This window comes from Equus przewalskii, chromosome 20, assembly GCF_037783145.1.
Source record: "Equus przewalskii isolate Varuska chromosome 20, EquPr2, whole genome shotgun sequence".
Lineage (NCBI taxonomy): Eukaryota > Metazoa > Chordata > Mammalia > Perissodactyla > Equidae > Equus > Equus przewalskii.
The window spans coordinates 43,705,128-43,730,053 of NC_091850.1; the positions used below are offsets into that span (position 1 = coordinate 43,705,128).

A 24,926-nucleotide genomic window follows, 5' to 3' on the forward strand; every position below is an offset into this window, starting at 1 on the left:
TTACAGAGAAAGGCATCCATATGTGGAACGTGGCGTCACTGTAGAGTGATGTAGGAAACCTAGTTGTATTTGCATTTGTTTTCATTTTTAATTCTTTTGCAAGAGAATACACATAGGTAGGTTTTCAAAAAATTCAAATGGCAGAAGTAAAGTTCCTTTTTCTCGCAGTCATGCCTCCCCTCCCCAGTTACCCAGTTTCCTTCCCCAGAAACAGCTCTTTTTACCATTTTCTTGAATATCCTCCCAGAAATATTTCAAGCATATACTCACATATATATCCCCTGTCCCCTTCCCTTTTAAAAAAACAGATAAAAGCAAAAATTCTTTTGCGCCTTGCTTTTTTTCCGGAATGATATTTTTAGATATGATTCCACATAGTCCCTATAGATTGCCGTATTCTTTTTGATGATGATCTAGTGTCCTGGACAGCTTTGGGGAAAAAAAACCAGTCTGCCAAATTTCTCCATAAAAATAATTCAGAAATCTAAGAAGCAAGCGCTTCATAAGATCTGTTACTCAGCTCATTAAGTTGAGGTCATATATATGCTATAGTAAAATTCTGTATTATACATTGGGATCTTTCATAAGTTCTAGAAATATTCGTGCACCTATTGGGTATAAAAATAAGTGCTTTAAAAAAATATGAAAATCCTCACCCTCCAAAAGTTTATTAGCTAGTGGGAGACAGAACAAATATACATAAAACTAAGTTTAGCCAGTACCCTTGGGCCTGTTTCATACAATTGATCAGAGAAGCATTGTGATGTTGGACCTGGATTCTAGGTTTGGCGTTGCCACTTTCAAAGTATATAATTTTAATCTTTTAGGTCAGGGATCAGCATGCTACAGCCCGGAGGCCAAATCTAGGTCACCACCTGCTTTTGTAAATAAAGTTTTATTGGAACAGATCTCTACCCATTGATTTGTGCATTGTTTATCCATGGGTATGTTTGCCCTACGACAGCAGAGTTGACTAGTTGTGACAGAGGCCTCCCACAAAGCTGAAAATATTACTCTCTGGTCCTTTATAGAATTTACAGACCCCTGTTTTAGGTAATTACAGAAGTATAGTGTTGCCTTTATAACCTGTTGTCAGCTATAGTAAGAATTTTGATTCCTCGTGTTATGTAAGGAATATAGTCCCCAGTTTTGAGATTGTTGCTTTAAGTGTTTCTTGTCCACTATTGCGAATGACCTCCCTGATTTCCCTCTCTCAATCCCTCCCTCCCTGTATCTCCTCACCAGCACAGGCTAGCTCAGCATCACCTCTCAGTTCTACCTCCTCTGCAGCAAATGGAGCAGAGCCCCTCCTGGACGGAAACTGCCCTCCCTCCACATGCCCCGAGAAATCCAGCACCATGCCTGCCTGGAACAGTGCAGGGACTAAGCTTAGCCAGAAATAGTAAACAGGTCACAGACCCAGCTCTCCAGTGGAGATCAGACGGATGCACAGCAAAGTGCTAAATGACCACACAAGGTGACACAGCGAGGGTCAGGTGACTTTCAGGAAGTAGTGTTCAGTTACCCAAACAGGTAGGTCGATGTGACCAGGGTGGCCAGGGGAGGTCTCCAGGTGAAGGGGTGGTGGACCTTGAGCCTGTCTTGCAATATGGCAGAGGGGAAGGAATTCCTGGGGAGGCCTGGGAAGGAGCACAAGCACAGGTGTGGAGGTGGAGGCGGCGTGGAGCAGGTGTCAGGGCAAAAGTAAGAAGCCATGCTACAGCTCCCTTGCTGTAGTCCCAAGTGGCATCTTTGGTCTCCATGTTTCCACCTTGGTGCCTCTCATTGCCACCCCCTCCATATACGCTTTTCTCCACAGACCAGATGCCAGAGGGGCTTTATAAAGCATAAATCCAAATATATCCCTCACCTACTCAAAACTCCTCTGACTTTGTCTCACCAAGATATAAGTCTCTACCACAGCACCCTGTGTTTCCTGCCCCGGCCTGCCTCTTAGCTCCACGCTGCCTCACTCACATTTCAGCCAGACCAACTCTGCCTCAAGAGTACATTATCTTGGTCACGCTTTCATCTCATCCCCATTTTATCAGTCCCTCGTCTTAGAGTATTGTGCCCAGCAGTGAGAAAGGTGAGTGACATCTCCTGGTGAAACCCAGAGTCTGTACTCAAGAAGAAGAGAGCTGTAATTCCCAGGCACCCGGAGCTCTGGCAGTGAGGGTGGTAGATGTTTATCAATGGGCTCTCCAGGGAAAAATAGCCCTGCTCTATAGTGTTTGCTGATTTTCATGGGTTCAATATTCCCACCATGGCCAATTTCAAGCTCCAAGCTGACATCACTGAATGCAGAGTTGGATCAAGATCCAGGGTCGGCTCCCTACAGCTGGTAGGAGCTTGGTCCTGCACACCCCAGAAAGGACATCAATAATTTTTCTATAAAAAATTGGCAACTTCTTATTCAGAAGAAAATCTCCGAAGGAAATAAGAAAGAAGATACTTATAAAGCCTTAAGCACTTTGGGGAGAGGGGGGAATTATGTGAGAAAATTAAAGATGTTTTCAAAGTATATAATCTGGCCCTATCTTTAGTTTTCTCAGGGACTTTTATTTTCTCTGTCAAGTAATAACAGGATTACCGTTGATTAGCAGTTTGAGACATAAACAGGATCTACTACCCCCAAGCCATCCAGACAGTTGCTTGGTGGGAAGCAGTTGCCAGATTAGAATTGTCATCATTCCCACCTGGTGGGCCAGAAGAGAAAGAATGATGCCTCTGACTCTGATCTCTTGGGGCAATGGTTCACTACAAGTTCACTTAGTGACCTGACACTGAGGAAATTTAACAGCTCTCTTGATTAGAGAGGAGATAACCCCAAGGATCAACACTAACCGTAACAATTTAATTGACTTTCATTACTAAGTATTTGCTAAATTTTTGCTGTTTGGATAGAAAAACAAAACGTTATCTCAGCAGGGCTTGCAAAGGAAACATAAGAACTGTCTTAATTAAGTTGGTTAGACTCTAGTTGGGGGAAAAGGTGTAAATATCTGAAACAAGAAGTTGATTGTAACATAGGAGTATATGGACCATCTGCATATGTGTGGACGGGGTCTAGAAAACAAAAGGGCGAGGAGGAGAGTTTTCAAAGAGTATTAAGCCAGAAAAATGCAGATTTGTGATGTGTAGTGTGAGTACATGCCAGTAGAACCAACGAATGGAAGAAAATCAATGAGACAAAAATAAGCAGAATGTGGATCTCTAAGTAATTCCTTCTTACACTCTCCTTTCATTGTGTTCCCCTTGATGATCTCTCTCTCATGTGATCAATGGCATTAGTTACCTTTTGCTCAGTACATATTATGTTTCAGGCTTGGTTCCAGGTGCATTATCTCACTGTGTCCTCACAATAGCCATGATGTAGGTGCTAGCAAACCTGTTTCATTAGAGATACTGAGATTTGGAAAGCAGTTTATTTACTTGCTGTAACAGTCAGCTTTGCTGTGTAACAAATCACTCCAAAATTCAGTGGCTAAAACAGTCATTTCTTTAGGTCATGATTCCATGGGTTATCAGTTGGAGCTGGGTTTGGGTGGCGGGTCTCTCCCTGCTAGTCTCCCTCGTGACTCTTCAGTTCAACTGCATCCAGGTCAACTTTATGGATCTTGCCTTGGCTTTCTCATGGGTCTGGGGTCTCAGATGAAAGAGTTGAGCTCTGCTCCATGTGGTCTCTCATCCTCCAGTTAGCTAGCCTTGGCTGATTCACAGGGCATTTGGCAAGATCTCAAGAGAGCAAGTGGGCACAGACTAGGCCCCTTGAGGCTTAGGTTCAAAACTGGTACATTGTTCATCTCTGCCATATTCTGTTTGCCAAAGCAAGACACAATGCCAGACCAGAACAAAGAGGTGGGGAAACAGACTCCATCGGTTGATGGAAGTTGTTCAAAGTCACTCAACAAGAGGTTGGAGAATTGGGCCATTTTTGTAATCTACCACACTTGCTGAAAAATCACAAAACTACAATAGACAGAAAATTCAAATCCAGGTTCATCGGACTGAAATCTTGCTCTTTTTAGAAAGCTATACTAAAATCCAAATACTTTCTCTACTTTTCTTTATATGGTCACACCCAGTCTATGTGGCGTAGTTTACCACCGTCCCATCGTCAGCTTCCTCCAATTAGATGCACACTTTTAATGTAAACAGACACATGCCGACCATGTTATTCCCTTTTCCAAGTGTCTGCTCATATTCTCTTGCCTGAAATGACCTTTCTCCCCGTTCATATTCTCTTCATCCGTGACAACCTGGCTTAGATTTTAATTTCTCCATAAAGCTCCTGTGGCAGAGACTGCTCCCCATCCCCCAGTAATCCGTCCATTCTCTCTTACCTTGTAGTATAGAATTCCCCTAAGTTTTAGCTCGCAATGTATGCTAAGCTACAGAAAACATTTCCCAGCCTCCCTACTACGTAGTGTGTGTGCTAGTTTTGAACATGTTGCAACTTCTTGACACCCCTCCCATAAAAAGGGGAAGTCTAATTCCCATGAATATGGGCCAGCCGTAGCGACTCTACTTCTACTAAATAGAATGTGGCAGAAGGAATATTGCATGGCTTCCAAAGCCAGGTCATAAAAGGTGACACATCTCTGCCTGCTCTTTCTTTTGAGACACATGCCTTAGGAGCTCTGAGCTGACATGAAAGAAATTGCATTAGCCTGAAGCTGCCATGCTAAAAAGACTAGGTAAAGAGGCCACATAGAGACAGACAAGCCCCAAGTGTACCATCCCCCACCTGTTTGTTTTCTCAACTGCAACCTTAAGACATGTGAGTGAGTCTTCAGATTATTCCAGCCACTAGCTTTATGCCACGTTTCATGCGAAATACACTCACTCCCTTCCGCTGAAGGCATCAGGTTCAGGCTTGAGGCCCAGGATCTTGTGATAAAAATCAAGTTCTCGTGTGAGTGAGGCTCCATGAGTGTGGTTCCTGACGTACTGCTCATCAGTTAACACTCCTCTTGACTGGAAGATCTGTGTACTAAAGGGACGAGTTTTCTGTCTTCCCTATACAATAGTGGGCCTGGCACGAGATGACTGTTCTGGACACTCTAATTCAAAAAAGGGGAAACCAGGAGGCATGTAACAGTCACTTGTCTATGGTATTTATGGAAAAAGAAGGATGACTCGGGCTGTCTCCAAGAAGCCACGGAGAATGATTCCCTGTTGGTGGAACTGAGTCCCCCTCATGGGATTGGTAACACAGGATCAGCTGGATTGCAGAAATGCATGAAGCAGAAATGTAAATAATTTGGGCCAGAGGACCAATTGTGGTGGCTTTAAACATTTCCGCAAATTCTTTGATAATCCTCCCATGAAAAGGTGGAGTCTAATTCTCCTCTCCCTCTAACAAATAGGATGTGTCAGAGGGGATGCTTTGTGACTCCAAAACTAAGTCATAAAAGGGGATGCTACAGCTTTTGCTTGACTCTCTCTCCGGACGTGTTTTTGGAGCTCTGTAGCCACCATACTGGAGGGACTTGTGGAGAAGCTATATCAAAAAAGATGCCAAAGGAAGCCAAGCTGTGCCAACCCCAGCTATGTAAGTCTTTCCGACATCAACCACCAGACATGCAAATGAGTGAGACTTCAGATGATTCCAGCCCCCAGCCTGCAAGGTGACACAGCTGATGCCAAGGGGAACAGAGAGATGCTGTCCCCACTGAGGAGGTTCCAACCACTTCAGGAAGCCCAAAATAGGAATAATAGTATGAGAAATGGAAAAGATTTGAAACTGTCATTATTTACAGCTGATATGACGAAGCCCTTAGTTTATCAGCTCATCATGTTGGATTTTCTATTAGAATTAATGAGTGTAGCAAGATCACTAGATAAAAGGTGAATATTTTGAAAACCAATTGCATTTCTATATAGCAGCAACACCAATTATAAATTTTTTTAAAGGATACCTTTTACAATATTATCAAAAACATTTACTATCTAAGAGAAAATCTAAAGAAACATTGTATGCTCTGATGTCAAAGCTCATGACAACTCCCACAGTCTGAACTAAGATGTAAATGGGTCTTCAAAAGCATCTGAAATGAGGTGAAGCAGAAAGTACTATGATAGAATTATCAGCTAATCTTAAAAACAAAAATAGGATGGAGATAGAAGGCAATGGGTTTATAACCCAATTTGTTAGCTATACAGGTGAGGAAGCTAAATACCCAACTTCTAATTTCATGGTCCTTGCCCTTAAATGGTGCTGAGTGTAAAACATAGTAAAAGCATCTAACTTCTAAAATAAAACAAAATGCATCCCTTGATGACAGAGAAAGTTCCATTTATGGGTTAGTAGAGAGCTTCTGCTTGAAATGTTTATTTTGTATTTTAAACCATCTGGCCTTCTCTTGCTTCGTAGAATCATGAATTTTTTTAAAAGTAAATTTCTGTTGCTATTCAACCAGAACATGCTACCTAGAACCATTCATGTGAGAACACACGGATTGCAGATTGATACCTGCCACTGCAGGCCCCTCTCGTTCCCCCGATTCTGCACAAATGACTCTGCCATTCAGGTCTCAGCTTAAATGTCATCTCTCCAGAAAAGTCTTTCCTCACCACTAAATATAAAATAACTACTCTTTACTGCATCACCGTGTTTTCAATAGCACTTAAACTAAGCGATATTTTCTTGTTTGTTTAAAGTCTATAATGTCTTCCTCAATTAGAATGTAAGCTCCATGAGGGCAGAAATGTTTTCGTATTTATTGCTGTCACTTTGTTAATTAGAGCCGTGTCTGAACATAGTAGGTAGTCAGTAATTTTTTCTTGAATAAGTGAAGGAATTGTGACTTTCATTTGGGGGCCACCCCAGCTAAGATTCCCTAGAGAACAGAGCCCAAGGCATAGATTAACGGCAGAGGCTTTGGGAAGTCAATCCCAGGGCAGCAAGGATAAGGGAGTGAGGCAGAAGATGGAAAGCAATGCAAAGTAGTTTATTACCATGCCCGCCACTGCTTCCCAATAAGCCACGAAGAGACCCAGCCAGTTGCTCAGCAGGAGCATCTGTGTGGCCACGTGGGATGTCTCTGCACGGGCTGTATAGGGATGTCCTGCCTTGGAGCAGACCTCCAGAGAGAGGAAAGAAAAGAAATTTCTCTTCCTGGCTCGGTCGTGTCTCCTGTTTCCCATTGGCTGAATTTCACTATGTGGAGAGTCAGCTCCCACACATTTCCATGTCATCTGGTGGCTTTAAAAGCTCCATAGGAAGCCATATCCCACGCTGTGTTAGGGTGAATAATGGCCCCCAAAGATGTGCACATCCTAATCCCCAGGACCTGTGAATGTTACCTTGTATGGCAAAAGAGACTTTGCAGATGTGAGTCAATTGAGGATTTTGAGATTATTCTGGATTATCCATGTGGGCCCACTGTAACCATGTGTCCTTATAAGAGGGAGGCAGGAGATCAAAGGCAGTAGTAGGAGACGTGGTGATGGAAGCCAGGGGTTGGAGTGATGCGAAGAAGGGTCCTCAAGCCAAGGAATGCCAGCAACCTCAGGAAGCTGGGAGAGGCATGGAATGGATTCTCCCTTGGAGCCCTCAGAAGGAACCGGCCCTGCTGACACCTTGATTTTAGTCTCACCTTGATGTGAGACTCATTTCACAGTTCTGACCTCCAGAAGTTTAAGAAAATAAACTAATGCTTTTTTAAACTACTGAGTTTGTGTTAACTTATTCCAGCAATAGCAGGAAATAAATATACATGCCCTGTAGGGGAGCATTTCCTCTAAATCTATGGCAGGAGGATCCAGAGACCCCAGATACACAGCCAGTCAGTCTCAAGGGGTGGAAAAGATGCAGGGAGTCTGTCAGCCATCTTGGCGCCGAGGTGGAGCAAGCCACTGAGCGCCTGGGTGACAGGGGAGGCCAGAGAACCTGAGGAGGTCCTTAAGATGCGCACAGTACAGCAACCCATATTTAAAATGATTGCTTATATTAAGAAGTTGAAGACGGGGCGGGCCCGGTGGCACAGCAGTTAAGTGCGCACGTTCTGCTTTGGCGGCCTGGGTTTCACCGGTTTGGATCCCAGGTGCAGAAGTGGCACCTCTTGGCAAGCCATGCTGTGGTAGGTGTCCCACATATAAAGTAGAGGAAGATGGGCATGGATGTTAGCTCAGGGCCAGTCTTCCTCAGCAAAAAGAGGAGGATTGGCAGCAGATGTTAGCTCAGGGCTAATCTTCCTCAAAAAAAAAAAAGTTGTTAAAGACAGAGAGAATGTGTGTGCATTGGTTGTACTAACATTGACTTTCATTATACTTCATTTTCAGTTGTGAAGAATAGCTGGCTAGCTCTGTAAAACGTCCCCGGGCCTCTCAGAGTGAATTTTGTCTATGTCACACAATCTGTAAGTCAGAACATCACTAATATAACTTTGAACTTGGTAAAAATCTATTCAGGCAGAAACAAATTTATTTTATGTAGATTTGACATAGCATTTATAGAGAGCATGTATCAGGGTAACTCCAGCTGCTTTAGCAAACAATCTACATTTCGACTACCTAACGCTATTCAAGATGATTTCTTGCTTACCTAACAGTCCAGTATGGGTGTAATGTTGGGAAGGTTGTGGTCCTGCTCCCGTGGATGTTCAGGGGCCCAGGCTGACACTCTGTGTTCTTCAACTTTTATCTTTTAATGTCCCCCTAGGCATAATCATACAGCTGGCAGAAAGGGAACCGTTGATTGGATAAAGATTCACCTTTTAACCTCCTGGCCTGGAAGTGATACCACTTCTGCTTACAATCCACTGGCAAGATCTAGTCACACAGCATCACTTATAAGCAAGGGATGCTGGGAAATGTAGCCCTTGGCTGGGCAACCGCCTGTTCAGTAACCACCCTACTTGATGTAAGGGGAAAAGGAAGCTCCGGTGGACAGCTGGCTGTCTCTTGCCACAGCCTGACCCTCTGGCCCAGAAATGTTCATGAAGATTCCTTCCCTCAAATACCGAAAACTTGCCCCAGCCAAAAAAGAACACTAGAGGGAATTAACTCAAAATCCTATTAGTTACTGCATCCTTAGGGGCAAACCAGATGGGGAGCCAACAAGAGACTACTCTCTCAGTACAGTCAAAAGAAGTCAAGGATGGATGATCAGGAGGCTGAGGGGCCACCATGCCAATAAAATGTCATAATCCCTTGCCCAGTTTTCAGCCTGAGCCAGTTTTTGGACCCAGGCCCACTGATTGAAGAAAAAGACTGTGTTCCCAGGAGGCAGAACCCTGTAACACCATACAAGTGTGTGTGGTCCTGGATCTTCACCAAAGGGTTCTACCTGTGTAACTGAACTCTGAGGAATACCCAAGCATTTTGATGACTTTTCGGCAAAGTCTTAGTAGACATTAATACCTAGAGACAGTAATCACCATCACAGGCCTCTGCTAGAGTGCAGGAATACTGGGACCAGGTAATAAATGGAGACCTGGCCCGGATTCAGCTTACAATGGGTCCACTGGGTCTGTGGCCCCACCCCATGGTTATTTCCCTAGACCCCAAATGTATAATGGAAATAGACATGCTTGGCAGTTGTACAACATCACATTGGTTCCTTGGCTTAGGGTAAGACCACCATAGTGCAGAGGCCCAAGGAGAACACTCTGAAATGAATCCCCTCCAAGATCAAGATAGTGAATCAAAACTGACATGGCGTCCCCGGGGGGAATGGAGAAACTAGTGTCATCCCTCAAGAACTAGAGGATTCAGAGTGAGGCCCCTGTCATATTGCCTTTAAATGCACACGTCCAGACCAGACAAATCTAGTGGGCTCAGGAAAAGTCAACCAAGTAATAGTTCCAGTTGCAACTGTTGTGCCAGATGTGGTATCATTGTTGGGTCAGCATAGCTGGGCCTTAGTGCAGGTTACATGTGACAACATTCTTCCTTGGAATCCTGTTTTTTTAAACTAATTTCAAGTGACCTTAAATCAGAATGTATAACTGTATGTCTGAAGATACAAAAGATATGTAGGATAGGGTTTATTTTTTCAAAGAGAGTTATATCATTGAAGCTTAATAAAGGATACTATCTGTAATAATAAATTATTCATAGACTACTTATTTGGCAAACTCAATAATTCAGAACATGGCCAAGGATCTGTGAGGAAGCAAAACTGGGCTTCACGTGAGGAACCAATAATTGTTAAGTCCATGAGCGCTTTGCTGATCCCACTTCTGCCCAAACAGGGTCAGAAAAGCTCATCTTCCCTTTCCTCACACACAAAGGTGCCCTCCTCTCTCCTCACTCCCCCATGCCCTCTGCAGCTCGCAATCTGTCATCTGCAAGCTGCCCATAATCACCACCTCGTCTTTATGTTCCCTCCACCTTCTAACTCTAACTCTAACCAGGTGTGGGCCCTGCAGCCCTCTCAGGTGAGGATTGTTTGGTTCCCAGCCCTGTGTCACTGGGCCTGCTGTGTAGCAATTGTCCCTTGGTACTTCCAGACCCTGTCTCTTCCTTCCTTGCTGAAAATCCTCTGGATCTTTAGAGCAATGGCGCTGGACCATACCATCCACTCTCCCTCCTCATCCAAGTATCTGGCTCACTATTTTTCTCTGCACCGTTACTCTGGAGACTTCCTTCTCATAAACAATCCATCCAGTGCCCTAGCTTCTTGGTTCTTTGACCTCTTCACTTCCTCTTCCCTCTCCAAACTCTAGCCTCCACTACTGGATTTCCACCTTTGCTCAGCGTACTCCTGCTTGTAGCCCTTCTCCAACAACGCTACCTCATCAGGACCTCTAAACCATGAGTCCGCCATTTTCTTCAATGCCCATCACTTCACTCATGCCTTCATTTCCCTCTTCCTCCAGATTAGAATTTCTAGTCCATCACTATAATCCGTCAATAATATATACCTGCAACTCGCTCCTCGCCACTTTCTCTTCTCCACTTGTCTTGAAAAACCCCATCCACAGATAAAGCCAGTTCTCCAAATCTGTATTTGAGCAGCTGAATGTTTGTGGAGAGACACTCAAACACTCTAGCTCTCACTTTAAGTTTATGACTACAATCTTCAGAGGCCAGCCCTTCAGATTCACTTTCCCACCCTTCCCTAGTCTCCCGTGGTATCCTGTGCCCCAAGGCCACGCTCTCAAAATTCCTCTCTTTTTAAACTTCATCACAGATAGTCCTCCCATCCCTCATTCCTTATTTCATTGTGAAAACCCACGGAGAAACAGAGAACACTTGCATTTTCTTTCTATCACATCTTCCAACTTATCCTATATATTCCTGTGGCTTTAATGTCATTTAGTTGCTCACTGTCTCTTCCCTGAGCTTAAGATTTTTATATTCAATTTCCTACTTGGTGTCTCTAGTTGGATGTGTATTAGGCATACGAAGTACAGTATGTCCAAAAGAGAATGCTTGATTTTCTCTCCCAATCTTCCCTATCTCTGTAGTTGTTAGGCATCATCCTTAATTCCTCTCTGTCCCTAACACTCCACATCTAATCCATTAGCGATTCCTGTTGCCTTTATGTCCCCAGTGTATTCCAATTCCAACCATTTCTCACCATCTCCACCACTACTGATATCTCCTTTTGTGATGAGCGCAGTAACCCCTGACTGATCTCCTGGCTTTCATGCTTACTCATCAGTGACCTGAACAATCTTTTAAAGATGAAATTTGGATTAAGTCACTTCTTACACTGAGTCCTTCATTGGTTTTTCATCATCTTTTACAATACAATCTAAACTCCTTTCCGTGGTCTGCAGACCCCTTCATGATCTTCTCTGCCTCCCTCTCCTACCTGATCTCACTTCATGCCTTTCCCCCTAGCCACGGCTCGTTCTGCTCTCCTTGTTTTACCCTCTTCTTGTTTCTTGAGCACTTCAAGGTAGTTCTAGCTGCATGATCCTCACACTTGCTATTCCCTGCGTCTGTCGTGCCCCTGCCTCCAGAACTTCACATGACTGGCTGTCTGATTTCATTTAAGTCTCTGCTCAAAATCACTTCCCTGACCACCTTATCTATTAAAGCCCCCTCTTCCAAAGGAATTCTCTTTTTACCCTGTTCTGATTTTCTTCATATAGTTCCTAATGAATTCCATACTTTCGTGTTGTACCCTCCCACATCAATTCTGGGCTTGGTCATGTGACTTGCCTTTGGCCATTGTGACATTAGAAAATGTGACCCAAGCAGAGGCCTGATAAGTACTTGCACATTCGGGGCTTGTCCTCCTGGAACACCAGCTGCCAAGTGAGGAAGCCTGAGCTAACCTGCTGGAGCGGCCACATGGAGGACAACTGAGGCAGGCGAGCTGACAGCCCCAGCCAACTGCCATCCAGCAGCTGCCCATTGGTGTCAAATGCATAAGTGAGCCCAGCAACACCACGTGGATCTGAGACCTGCCATTCCATCTGATCTCCATCCAATTGCCAACCCATGGAATCATGAACAAATAAAAGTTGTTTTACGCCACCAAGTGTGGGATGGTTGGTTCTGCAACAGTAAATGATACCTATCACTATCTGAAGTTATATATCCATGTGAAGATTTACTTATTGCCTGCCAACCCTTCTAAAAGTTAAGCTCTATGAGGATAGGAGCTTTACGTTGACTACACTGTGGTCCCCCAGCCTGGAACACTCTCTGGCCTACAGAGGCACCCAGAAAAATTTGCTGAATGGATGAATAGTCTCTCATGAAGCAGCTTTATCTGGGTCTATGGCTTCCACTAAGATCTCTAAATTTGGCCCATTAAAAAGCTCTGTCTCCTGAGTGTTTGTTCCAGCTGACCACTGGACACGACCAACGGAAATTCGACACCTTCTAAACTGATCTTATTTTTCCTCCCAATTTTGTCCACAACTTTTCTTCTCTATTCCATATTTTAGTAATGGCACCAAAATACAGCCAATCTTTTTTTTTTTTTTTTTAAAGATTTTATTTTTTTCCTTTTTCTCCCTAAAGCCCCCCCGGTACATAGTTGTATATTCTTCATTGTGGGTCCTTCTAGTTGTGGCATGTGGGACGCTGCCTCAGCGTGGTTTGATGAGCAGTGCCATGTCCGCGCCCAGGACTCGAACCAACGAAATACTGGGCCGCCTGCAGCGGAGCGCGCGAACTTAACCACTCGGCCACGGGGCCAGCCCCAATACAGCCAATCTTTTAAGGATGTTGTAATGATGGTTAATTTTGTGTGTCAAGTTGGTCAGGCTGTGGTGCCCAGATGTTTGGTCAAGCACTAGTCTAGATATTGCTGTGAAGTTATTTTTTTTAGAAGTGATTAACATGTAAATCAGTAGACTTTGATAAAGCAGATCACCCTCCATAATATGAGTGGGCCACATCTAATCTGTTGAAGGCCTGAAGAGAAATGACTGAAGTCCCCCAAGGAGGAAGGAATTCTGTCTCCAGACTGCCATCAGACTCAAGACTGCAACATCAACTCCTGCCGGAATTCCAGCCTCCCACACTACCCTGCAGGTTTTCAGACTCACCTGTGCCCACAATTGCATGAGCCAATTCCTTAAATCCCTCTTCCTTCCCCTCATACGTGCATACACACATCCTGTTGATTCTGTTTCTCTGGAAACCCTAATACAGGGGTTATCTTTGATGATCCCCTCTCCCTCACTTCCCAAAATTCATTCAGTCACCAGAACCTATCGATGCACTGCACAAAATGTCTCCTGCATCTACCCTTTCTCTGCTTCCACCTCCCCAGTCTTGGTTTAGACTCTCAGCATCTCTAATCTGGACTGTTACAAAAGTCCGTTAACCATTCTCTCTGCCTCATCTCCTTCTAATCCACCTGCCACTCCACCACCAGACTTATCTTTCTAAGCTAGGAATCTGATCACGTCACTTACCTCCATCGTCTCCCCATCACCTGCAGGATACAGTTCAAACCCATCAGTATAACAGGAAAGCTCTTTATCAACTAGCCTAAGATATATTCCCAGTCCTATCTCGCTTAATCCTCTAGAAATACCCCAAATTTTCATTATATTTAACTACTTGTGGATCCCCAAACAAGTCATGCTCATTTCATACCTTCATGCTTTTGCACATTTTTTTCCATTTGCTTCCAATGCCTACCAACTCGTCTTGAAAACATTCAGACCTACTCTTCGAGCCCTAGCCCAGAGGGACCTTGGTCTTAAGCTGTCCCTGAATGCTTTGTCATTAAGTTTTAGACAATGATAAAGATCTTTTCATAAATCTTGTCTTATTGTATTGAAATTAATGTATGTGTCTATATTTCTCAAAGATACTCTTTGATGGCAGGGACTATGTCTTATTCCTAATTAGATTCCTAATCTTAGAATTTTGTTTACCTCATAATAGCCACTCAAAAGATGTTTGCTGGGGCCTGCCCAGTGGCACAGCGGTTAAGTTCACACGTTCCGCTTCTCAGCGGCCCGGGATTCACCTGTTCAGATCCCGGGTGTGGACATGGCACCGCTTGGCAAAAGCCATGCTGTGTTAGGCATCCCATGTATAAAGTAGAGGAAGATGGGCATGGATGTTAGCTCAGGGCCAGTCTTCCTCAGCAAAAAGAGGAGGATTGGCAGTAGTTAGCTCAGAACTAATCTTCCTCAAAGAAAAAAAATTGTTTGCTAAGGCCATTTATATGTGTTAGATTTTAAGCCCTTTGAAGGCAGAAACCATATTGCTGTTCATCTTTGTATCACTTATGGTGCCTCTCATAGGATCTTGTACATAATTGATGCTCAGTATAAGACTGAATTTAAGAGAGAAGCTTCAGTTTTCTGGAGAAAATAGAAATATTTCATTTCCTGATGCTATGATATGTCAGCCATCATTGGATTCCCATGCTAAGTGGTATTGCAACAATTTTAAGTCAAGAGTTCATAGAAAAGAGAAATCACTGAAGGTCACAGTCTTGGGGAAAAGAAATTAGAAGGAAACTGTCTTTCACAAAAAATTTATAAGAACTTTCTCTATTTCCTATTTTCTCATACAGTCTTCTAAAAACCATTTTTTTCACTTTGAAAATTTTCACACCCACCAGAAAGTTGAAAGAACAGTACAGTGAACACCCAGATACCTCTCACCCAGATTCACCAGCATCTTGCCACACCCATTTCCTCTCTCTCTCTTTATATATATACACACTCACACATATATATACACACACTTCCCTTTTGCTGAAAGCAGATGGCTGCTGTCACAGCATTTCACTCCCGAATGTTGCATCTTGCATCACTCAGAAGGGGGACATTCCCCTACACCACCACAACACCACTATCACACCTAAGAAAATCAGTATTACCTCAACAAAATCACCTAACAGCAAATTCCCCTGATTTTCCCTCCAAATGTCCTTGATAGCTATCTTTTTTGACCCAGAATCCAATCAAGTTTCACGCACTGATTTGGCTGTTACATCTCTTTATTCTCTTCAAACTCTTCCTCTGTTCTTGATATCAAATGCGTTGAAGATCCAGGCCAGTTGGCCCGTCGAACAGCCTATATTCTGGATTCCTCTGACTGTTTTGTCAGGATTCGATTCAGGTCAAATATTTCCAGCAAGTTTTATTGTGTCCCTCCCACGGCATCAGATCAGGGGGCTCATAACGTCACTACTTGGGGTGCCAAGCATGACGAGATGCAGATAAGGTGAAGGCTGACAATCTCTCCAATGCAAAGACACACTTATGCCTTTGTAACTATAAGCAACTTATGAGATTGTGTAAACACCATCGTCCCTACAGCCTTTTTCCCAGTGGGTCATATTATTCATTGATGATCATTGCCTGAATTAATTATTATATTGAGAGTTACAAAAAGGTTCTTTTCTAAATCTATAATTTAGTCTTCACTAAATATCTTATAATCTTTCATAAAGCAGAGCTTTTCTCTCTCTTTTGAAAATCACTACGGAGTTGTGAATTTTTTTTTAATTTAATGTGTTATAATCACTTACCAGGATTATTCTTTTTGATCCTCAAAGTTTCCCAGATTTGGTCACTGAGATCCCTTTTGAGCTGGCTTCTGTGTCCTTTTGACATGGACTGTTAAAACAGTCTTTGAACATATCTTTGCTTTCTAGCATACAAGATGTTCCTAATTCAGATCTGGTATCAGCCAGGGTCTGGGGCTTCTCACCTCATGTGGTGGCAGAGAGACACAGAAGGAAAGATTCCCTTGCCAGTGAGCTAGTTGTACCCCAGTGTGGCTGGCTGTCAGGCTTCTTGGAGTGGGCAAACTTTCGTACAGAAGGGACAGGACCTCTCACAAGGAAGGGCAATTGTCCAACAGAACATTATCGAAACATCCTCTGACCCAATGTTTAAGAAACCTACCTGTGAACTTTTTACATGAAATCAGCTCTTGAAGATTTTCTACTTAAGAATAAATCAAACACAAAGCTGCGTTGTAGTTTTCTCCACTCAAGTGACATGTTCCCAGCAAAAAGCTACTTGGCCCATTACCCATGGAAAAATGTCCCCTTTCACTGTTTCCTCTGAACAGAGTTCTCAGTAGAGAGTTGTGGTTAAACCACCCCTGTGAGTGAGACTGGTTTCTCTTTTTGACTCTGCAGAGAATTTTGTGACGTTCTGTTAGTACACAAACTTTGGGATCCTTTGCAACAATTTTCCCATGTGGTACAGGTCTTCCCAAGAGATACTGGGCAATCATTTCAAAATGGCTGGGCATGGAATCCAGATTCCCAGGGAGATATTCTCCCCCTGGGTCTAGACTACAGTTATCTCAAGTAATTCCCTGGCAGTCTTGAGAATTGGGTATTATTCCTGTTTTAGAAGACGAGGAAACCAAGACTCAGAGAGTCTGTGTTGTAACACAAAGTCAGAGAGCTCCTATATTTTACTGAATCTAAGATGCCATAGATTTTAAGGTACATTTCATTCCCAGGTATGTTAAATGTGGGGAAGAAAACCCCAAAAATGTGTGACTTAGGATCAGTGAAACAGCTGTTAGTCCCTGGACACTCAGACCCACGATCAAATTCAGATCTTCATGACTGTGAAACCCATGCTGTTCCCACTTGAGGCGGCGTTTATGGAAGAGGAGTGAGCTGAGCAGCAGATAGGAGAGCCGGGGTTCGAGAAGATGAGCAAAGGCATGGATGTAAGGGTTTGCTTGGAGCCTTGACTCAGTGAAGAGCTAATCTGACTATAGCCGAGTGCTCGGATTAGGAAGCGGCTAACCTGCCTAAAAAGAAATACGGCTTTTAGAGAGAGATGAACCTGGGCTTCAGAAGGTAGTTTATGATTATTTAGGTTTGGCCGAGCCTCGTTGTAAGTGCTTGGGTGGGTATTACATGTTGAAAGCCGTGTGTTTAGAGGAGAAGTGTACAAGGTGGGTTGGAAGAGGAGGTAAAAGGTTGCTGCAGTTCAGAGAGGCACCAAGTGATGAAGCTTGAATGGGGATGGCGGCCCTGAGACTGGAGAACAGGGGTAGGGGCATTGGAGCATTAAGAGGAAGGGTTCCCCGTGGTTGTTGACAGACTGGAGGTGGATGGGAAGTCCATGCAATTTATCATCCAAACCGGGACACCTTTGAGAAAGAAAGCGAAGTGCTATTAATAACCATGCCAGACAGAAGGCATAAACCAGGACTGTCATGGGCAAACCTGACATATGGTTACTCCAGACAGAGAGAATAAAGGAGAGACCAGAAGCAAAACTTACTCCAATATTTCTTGCCTTGGGGACTGAGGGTTACTGTAGTTGACAGGGGAGTTGTAAATGCTACTTCTCGTGCCAGGGGGTTCTCTTGGTGATCTCCAACTATCCTCCCCAAGAGGGCTTGTGGAGATTCAGACAGCCCCACACAGTATGGCTTAAGGAACAGGCTTGACTCATAAGGTGTGTTGCCAGGGCCTGGGTGCTCTCTGGGACCCACTGGGATGGACATTCCTAGAGCCTCTTCCCTCCAACTCTGTCGCCTCCCTTCCTTACAGGGCAAGAGCAAGAACGACCTCATCAGTGGGAGAACAAGGTGTCTGTGGATATGCTGGATGCCAGCAGTTGGCAGAGGTTGTCTAGGAAATCCAGCTGCCCAGCACCTGGGGAATTGAAGGGCCCAGGGGAAGCTGGCTTTGGAAATGGAAGCCAGTGTGCCCGTTGGGACCCTGAGTTCATGTGCATCTTCTCCCTGGCAAAAGGAGAAAGGCATTCAGTCCCAGCCAGGCTCTTGTCCAGACAACCCAGAGTAAACTCCCAAGGCCATTTTGGGTGTAGTTCTGTTTGTGGCACAAGAGTATCTGGTTTAGGGCAGGGGTTGGGCATGAAAGAGAGTACCAATGGTGTAGAGAGAAACCATCAATTTTCAGTGAATTGGCCTACAAGCAAATATACTAAACTGTGAACAATATTAAATATAATCTTAAAATTCCTTTGATGGTTCAGAAGGCATTTGAGTCTTGTAAAGCTTAAGGGTCCCCATGGACACCCCTGGCTGTGCAGTAAACATCTGGCTGTGCCCCTCTGTGCATGGTCTAAGAGGATACAAGTGACACAGTCTGACTGCAGGTTGTTCTCAGCAGGGCCTGGGCCACTGTCCCAGCCTAAACGGTTGCTGGGTTTTGCGCCTAATTTCTAATGAGCTAAAATTAGTAAGTGACCAGCCAAATAGACACTTTGAAGGGATGTCTGTGGGATGTAACTCTCATAGCTATCCCATTGTACTCCACTAATCTAATTTTAGCTTAGAGAATACCCCTTGAGACTGGAGGCCTGATTTTGAGACCTGGATTTCAAGATAACCACATTACAGTTTTGCTTTGATGATGGAGGTCAAGACGGAATTCGTGAGACCTCAGAAGACTGTGTTTTGAGTCTATCACTTCCTTGGTAAAAGCAAACAACAAAGAAGCTCACAAACTTCAGGAACTCCATCGCTCACAGGATTGTGTCTATACTTGGCGACTGCTACTCAAAACTGTCCTCCGTCAGATCTGTTTATCCAAAAGTCTCATCACATTCTCTGCTTCGCACAGTCAGGGGGATCTGGCCAGTGCATGTGAACTCCTCTCAGCCTTGCCTTCTGCCGGGTTCTCTCTGCCAAGGCCATTCCCTCTGCCTGGCTCGGTCTCTTGTCTGGGTCCCCTGCTGCTCTCTGAGCCGCAGACCCCTGTATCCAACTGCCTAAGTGACGTTTCCAAAGATGACCCAAACCTGCCCCTCCTCCTCTCCACTCTCTTAGTGAATGACAAGGAAAAAGTCCCTTCTGGTGGTGTCTCTGCCAGCTCTATTTCATCCATTGTCTAGAGACACCTTTCCAAAACACAAACCAGGCCACTTGACATGCCCCCTGAAAGCCCACCAACCAGCCCCAAGCTCAAAGCCCTCAGCAGCACATGGGAGGAAGCCCTTTTGAGCAACCGTCTGCCCATCCCACCCTGTTCTCCAGCTCAGAACAGCTCACGGTTTCCTCCGGCAGCCAGGCTGGCTTCTCTCCCGCCTCCAGGCCGTGCATCTCAAGCTTCCCCATCCCCTTCACCTGGCCCCCTTCTCCAAGTTCCTTGTCCCTTGTTCGTGACCTGAGTACCACGAGGGAAATGAGCAGTCCTTGTTGTCTTACTATAAGCCCATGATCAGCCTTTAATGAATGTTTAATGATCAGTGAATGAAGAAATAATGAATGAACGATACAAAAGTGCATTGAGACAGAACCAGGACCATAAAGAAAAAAAAAAAGACGAGGCTGCAGACTAGGATATTGGTTTGCAATCTCGGGAGCTCCCCCTGGTGAAATCTGAAACTGGCCCCAGAATGTTCAGGGCAAGGAGAGACCAAAGACAGAGGCAGACCACTCCAGATTAGCAGGTAGCAGGTTAATAAGCAAGGGAATTTACAGCTTGTCTTGGGTGGTTGCAAGAGGAGTACATCTCTGCACCCACCCGCCAGAGTCTTATTTTTTTTTTTTTAAAGATTGACACCTGAGCTAACAACTGTTGCCAATCTTTTTTTTTTTTCCTGCTTTATTTCCCATCTGCCCCCTCCCCCCCCCATCCGGTATATAGTTGTATATCTTAGTTGCAGGTCCTTCTAGTTGTGGGATGTGGGATGCCGCCTCAACGTGGCCTGACGAGCGGTGCCATGTCTGCGCCCAGGATCAGAACCTTGGGCCGCCGCAGTGGAGCGCGCGAACTTAACCACTTGGCCACGGAGCCGGCCCCAGCCAGAGTCTTAAGAGTTTGCACAGAGGCCTTAACGAGGTTCAGTCATGTATACCGTCCAGATGGTCTCAACACCACATTCTCTCAAGGCTGCGTCCTTAAAACAGCTTCTACTATGGGAATGGTGGGCAGACCGTACATTTCAAGGAGGGGAGTAGGTGAGGACCCTCCGATCGCCTAAGTCCAGCTCGTGGGTCAATCTGTGGTCATCTCCTCTTGGTGACCTCCTCCAACACAGGACCAGAACAGTGGCTAGTCTGCTGATTTGGGTGTAACTGCCAGCATGGTTGGAAGGGTTTGGAAGTTAATGTCCTGCAGTCATCCTTGCTGATTATGTGTGTGTGTTGATATACGTGCCTGTGGATTGAGCATGTGTGTGTATGTTGATATGTGGATAGACAGATAGTACCTTTTCAGGATATACATTTGTTGTAGAGTGACCTCAGTTCTCTTTAATTAACCATTTTTAAGAGCTCTTTTGTATATTATTGTATATTTGTATATACAAATATCATATTTACACTACATATATAATACATACACTACATAACACATATGTAAATAACACATACAATACATAATACACTACATACATAATAATATATTATTATTACAATAGTAATAACAATAGTATATTATTGTATTTTGTATATTTTGTGTATTAAAAGAGCTCTTTCATATATTAATAGGGAGTGATACCTAAACTGGGTACCCAAGCCGGTATATGGATGGCCACCATCTTGATGTAGGCATGTTCATTTCTGGTAAGCAGCTCCCTTCTGGAATGCTTGTCAAACGTAGACTATTCTAAGTTTGGATATTTCAATTCTTATAAGTACAAAAGACAGTCAACCGAAAACAGAAATAGCCAGTTCCTTTTGTGACCTGGGTCTTGGAATCCAGGCACAATCTTCCGTCCCATTTCCTCCATGTTGCTGTTGTGTGATGCTCCTATTTCTTTCTGCTTAGAGTCAACTATCTAGGTTCTCTTGGCTCAGTGACAAGAAAATTAGGAAAAGTCAGGACAAGAAGTAGAGGATATGGTAAGAACAGGAGGGTAGAATTGCTTTAATAAAATTATCAGCATAAACATATTCTATCTGCAGGACTAATAAACAACACACCATGGACGCATGGCTCCTTTGATTTAAGGAGTCACAGACATACTGTAGGGTTCTAACACGAAACATTTTAGGGGAAACAAAATAATACTGGGGCGCTTCCTTCTCATTCTAAGGCTGAGCCCGATGTTGTCTCTGTGGCCTCCTGGAGTGGGCATTAATTATTCATTATTTCTCTCTCCTATTACAAGCTTTCTAGATACTTTTGGAAGGGAAGGGTGAGTGGCCTCTTTGAAGAGCTCCTATGTGTATTTTGGCTTTCTTTGCCAGAGCTGTGTTATTTTCTAAACTGTCTCTCAGATTCAGTGGCTACAACTGTTTTCTCTCTCTCTCTTTTTTCTTTTTTCCTTTCTGACACACTCCCAGTTTCCTTGTTTTCCCTGGATATATATTGTCAAATCATCTGGCTCATTAGTGTTAATCACTCTGTTTCCAATATACAGACATGCAAAATTCAGAAGAAAATCTTCAACAGCAAGGTTACCCACATTTAGAAATATGCCATCTTCTTGAAACTAGGGGACCAGGTTTATTTTAACCATCATTAGCACTATTTTTATGTAGCCTTAGCACTGAATAAATTACTCCAGCATCACAAAGATAACTAGACAAAGAAAAAACACCCAGTAGCACCCAGTTATGTGTCTATGCTAGCATCTACTCCTGTAATATTTCTTTGTCAGTAATTATTGGAGGTCATAGGTGGAAAAGACAGATAAGAGCAATTAGCCCAGCTTTTTATGCAAAACAGTTTTGTGTAGCATTTTTTCCACATTACAGTAGTTCCCCCTTATCTGCAAGGGATATGTTCCATGACACCCAGCAGATGCCTGAAACTGCAGATAGTACTGAACCCTATACGTACTATGTTTTCTCCTATACATACATTCCTATGATAAAGTTTAACTTATAAATTAGGCACAGTAAGAGATTAACAACAACTAATAATAAAACAGTACAATGATAATATACTGTAATAAAATTTATGTGAATACGGTCTCTCTCGCTCTCAATATCTTATTGTACTGTACTCACCCTTCCTCTTCTTGTGATGATGTGAGATGATACAATGCCAATGAGAGGAGATGAAGTGGGGTGAATGACGTAGGCATTGTGACGTTTCATTAGGCTACTATTGACCTTCTGACCATATCTTAGAAGGAGGATCATTGAGCCATGATGATGCCAATGGTCAGACGTCAGAAGCTGATGATGTTGATGGTTGGGGATCCAACAAAGGGATAATTCACATCCTGGGTGGGACAGAACTGAATGGCATGTGATTTCATCACGCTACTCAGAATAGCACGCAATTTAAAACTTATGAGTTGTTTATTTCTAGAATTTTCCCTTTAATATTTTCGGACCTCGGGTAACTGAAACCACAGAAAACAAAACCGCAGATAAAGGGGGACTACTGTAATTTTAACAGAGAGAAAGAAAAAATTTCACATAGCTGTGGGTAGGGAGATTTATCATTAAATAGAGGTAAGTGTTCCAAACCCACATATAGCAACTGAAGTTCACCTTTTATGAGCCTTGGTTGTCAACAACTTTCAGATCCTGACAATAATAATTAGAATTCAGGGGGAGAAGGAGAACGTGAAGCATCTTGCAAACATGTTTCTGGAAGCACAGCCACACTGGTTTGGACAACAGGGATGTCCTCATCTCCTCTGCCCTGGATTCTCCCCTACAGCCACAGAGTCTAGTGACGAATCTTAGAACATCGCAACCCCTGGGCTGTGTCCAGTGCCACAGAAAGGCCAGATTACACAATAAAGCATCATTTATCTTTCAAAAGCTCTTCCACTAGGGCCAAGAGGGGGAAAGAACACCTAGGAAAATATGGTCTTTCTTTGGTGGAAAAAAAAATACCCGAATTATTTCCACAGGACTTTTTGACTGCCTCCCTGGCCACTTTCTATCAGAGTGTCAGAAGGACTCTCCTCAAAGGCAAATCAGAAACACCCGAGACCCTGTACTGTCTTCAGGTTAAAAACCAAACTTCCTGCCCCTAGTGGATCATCCAAGGCCCTGGTGATCTGCTGTGGATGTACATAAGGAACTGTGCACCTCCACCTGTAACTCCACACCTCCTCTCATGTTCATCTCCCAACAGAAATTATTGCCCCCTCCCCACAAAGCATACTTTACTTCCCTCCTCCTTGCACTTCAGGGCAGATGCCATCTATCCCAAAATGCCTACTCCACTCCTTCCCTAATTTTGGATGCACGATTTATGGAAAGACTCCTGGCACTGAGTGATTATTTCCATCCCAGCAGTTATCACAGTGGCAACTGGCCCTTCCTTGGACTGTGAGCTTCCTGTGGGTGGAAGCCATATCCACAGAGCTTAGCAAGGTGCTGGGCACATAAGTGCTCAGTAAACATTTGAGTGAACTCCAGGAAGACACCCCCTTGAGGGATAACACACATACAGCAAAGTGCACACACCTGCAATGTACAGATCAGTGAATTTTTACATACGTATAGACAGAGGTATACTCATACATAACGACCACCTGGATGAGCATTACAGAACATTCCCCGGACATTCCCTTGAAACAACAGGCTTTAATTGCTCTGAGAAAGAGCCCCACTCACCCTGAGAAAGCAGGCTGGTTACCAGTAGTGAACTCCAAGAGGATAGAAGATGCCCTGATTCATGGCAGGTAGCACCCTCAGGATGGAGGAAGGGGCATTTTATTCCAGAGAAAAGTAAGAACAGGGGGATTAAAGAATAGAACATTTTAAAAAAGCAAATAGTGAAAAGTGAGCATGTACAGTTACGCTTCTTCCCTCCCCCCACACGCAGCCGGGCCAGTGAGGCCGGGTATGGGAGGTCTCAGGATTCCGTCACCCCCTCAGGGCCGCCTTACCCCTGTCCCAATGCCTGCTGTTACATCGAGACCAGAGTGGCTCTGAGGTAACCGCAGTCAAGGCTTGCCAAACCTTGCGTGACATATGCAAAGCAACCGGTCTCTGCAGGGTTCCCCCTCCTCGGCTCCCGCTCACCTGTCCCTCCCACCCACCATCGAGCATTTGTGAGCCCGACGACTCTGCCCACAGGCGGAGAGAGGCCGCGCCTTCGCTCCTCGCCGCGGCCTGCCGTTGCCTCACTCGGAAAACGAGAGGGCCAGGCGCTCCTGAATTGACCCCTAATGTTTTCTTCTTCCTTTCTCAGTCCAACATTTATATCATCCTGTTCTTCCCAGAGTCCTAAAGACCTCTGCTATGGTTGTGCAGGCTGTTCCTGCCCGGGCACTGGGCCGAGAGCGGGGCGCCGCTGGGGGCTGAAATCTGCCAGGGGAGGGGCGCCCCTAACGCCCTCTAGGGCGCAGGATGGGCAAGCGGTGGCCCCGGTTTGAGAAGGCGAAGATGTCTTGCTGATTTTGCCGGTGGCTCCGACTCTCTTTTAGAGGAGTAACCGGGCGGCGGTCCTCCACTGCGCCCTCCCCATCCCCCGCAGCTGGAAGGGAAAAGGAAAGGGTCACGCTCCCTGGGGCCCGGGCGAGGCCAGCCAGGGGCCCGGCGCTCCCTGGGGACGCCGCCCAGCGCGCCCCCACGGCGCGGGGACACCGCCCAGCCCCCCGGCGCCCCGCCCCATCCCCATCCCCGCGCGAACTTGGCCGCACCCACTTCCCCCCGGAGGCGCCCCCGTCGCG

The 24,926-nt window shown here is 44.7% G+C and overlaps 2 long non-coding RNA genes across 2 annotated transcripts; one reads left to right on the forward strand and one right to left on the reverse strand.

The window, feature by feature from the left end:
• Nucleotides 1-5,441: 5,441 nt before the first annotated feature.
• LOC139077858 (uncharacterized) lies at nt 5,442-12,445 on the forward strand. Its single transcript, XR_011530447.1, has 3 exons — nt 5,442-5,557; nt 8,290-8,366; nt 8,669-12,445. It is a non-coding gene; the product is annotated as an uncharacterized lncRNA (long non-coding RNA).
• A 7,476-nt stretch (nt 12,446-19,921) lies between these two features.
• LOC139077857 (uncharacterized) lies at nt 19,922-24,841 on the reverse strand. Its single transcript, XR_011530446.1, has 3 exons — nt 23,866-24,841; nt 22,294-22,526; nt 19,922-20,494 (listed from the first exon to the last, which is right to left on the reverse strand). It is a non-coding gene; the product is annotated as an uncharacterized lncRNA (long non-coding RNA).
• Between the last annotated feature and the right edge of the window lie 85 nt (nt 24,842-24,926).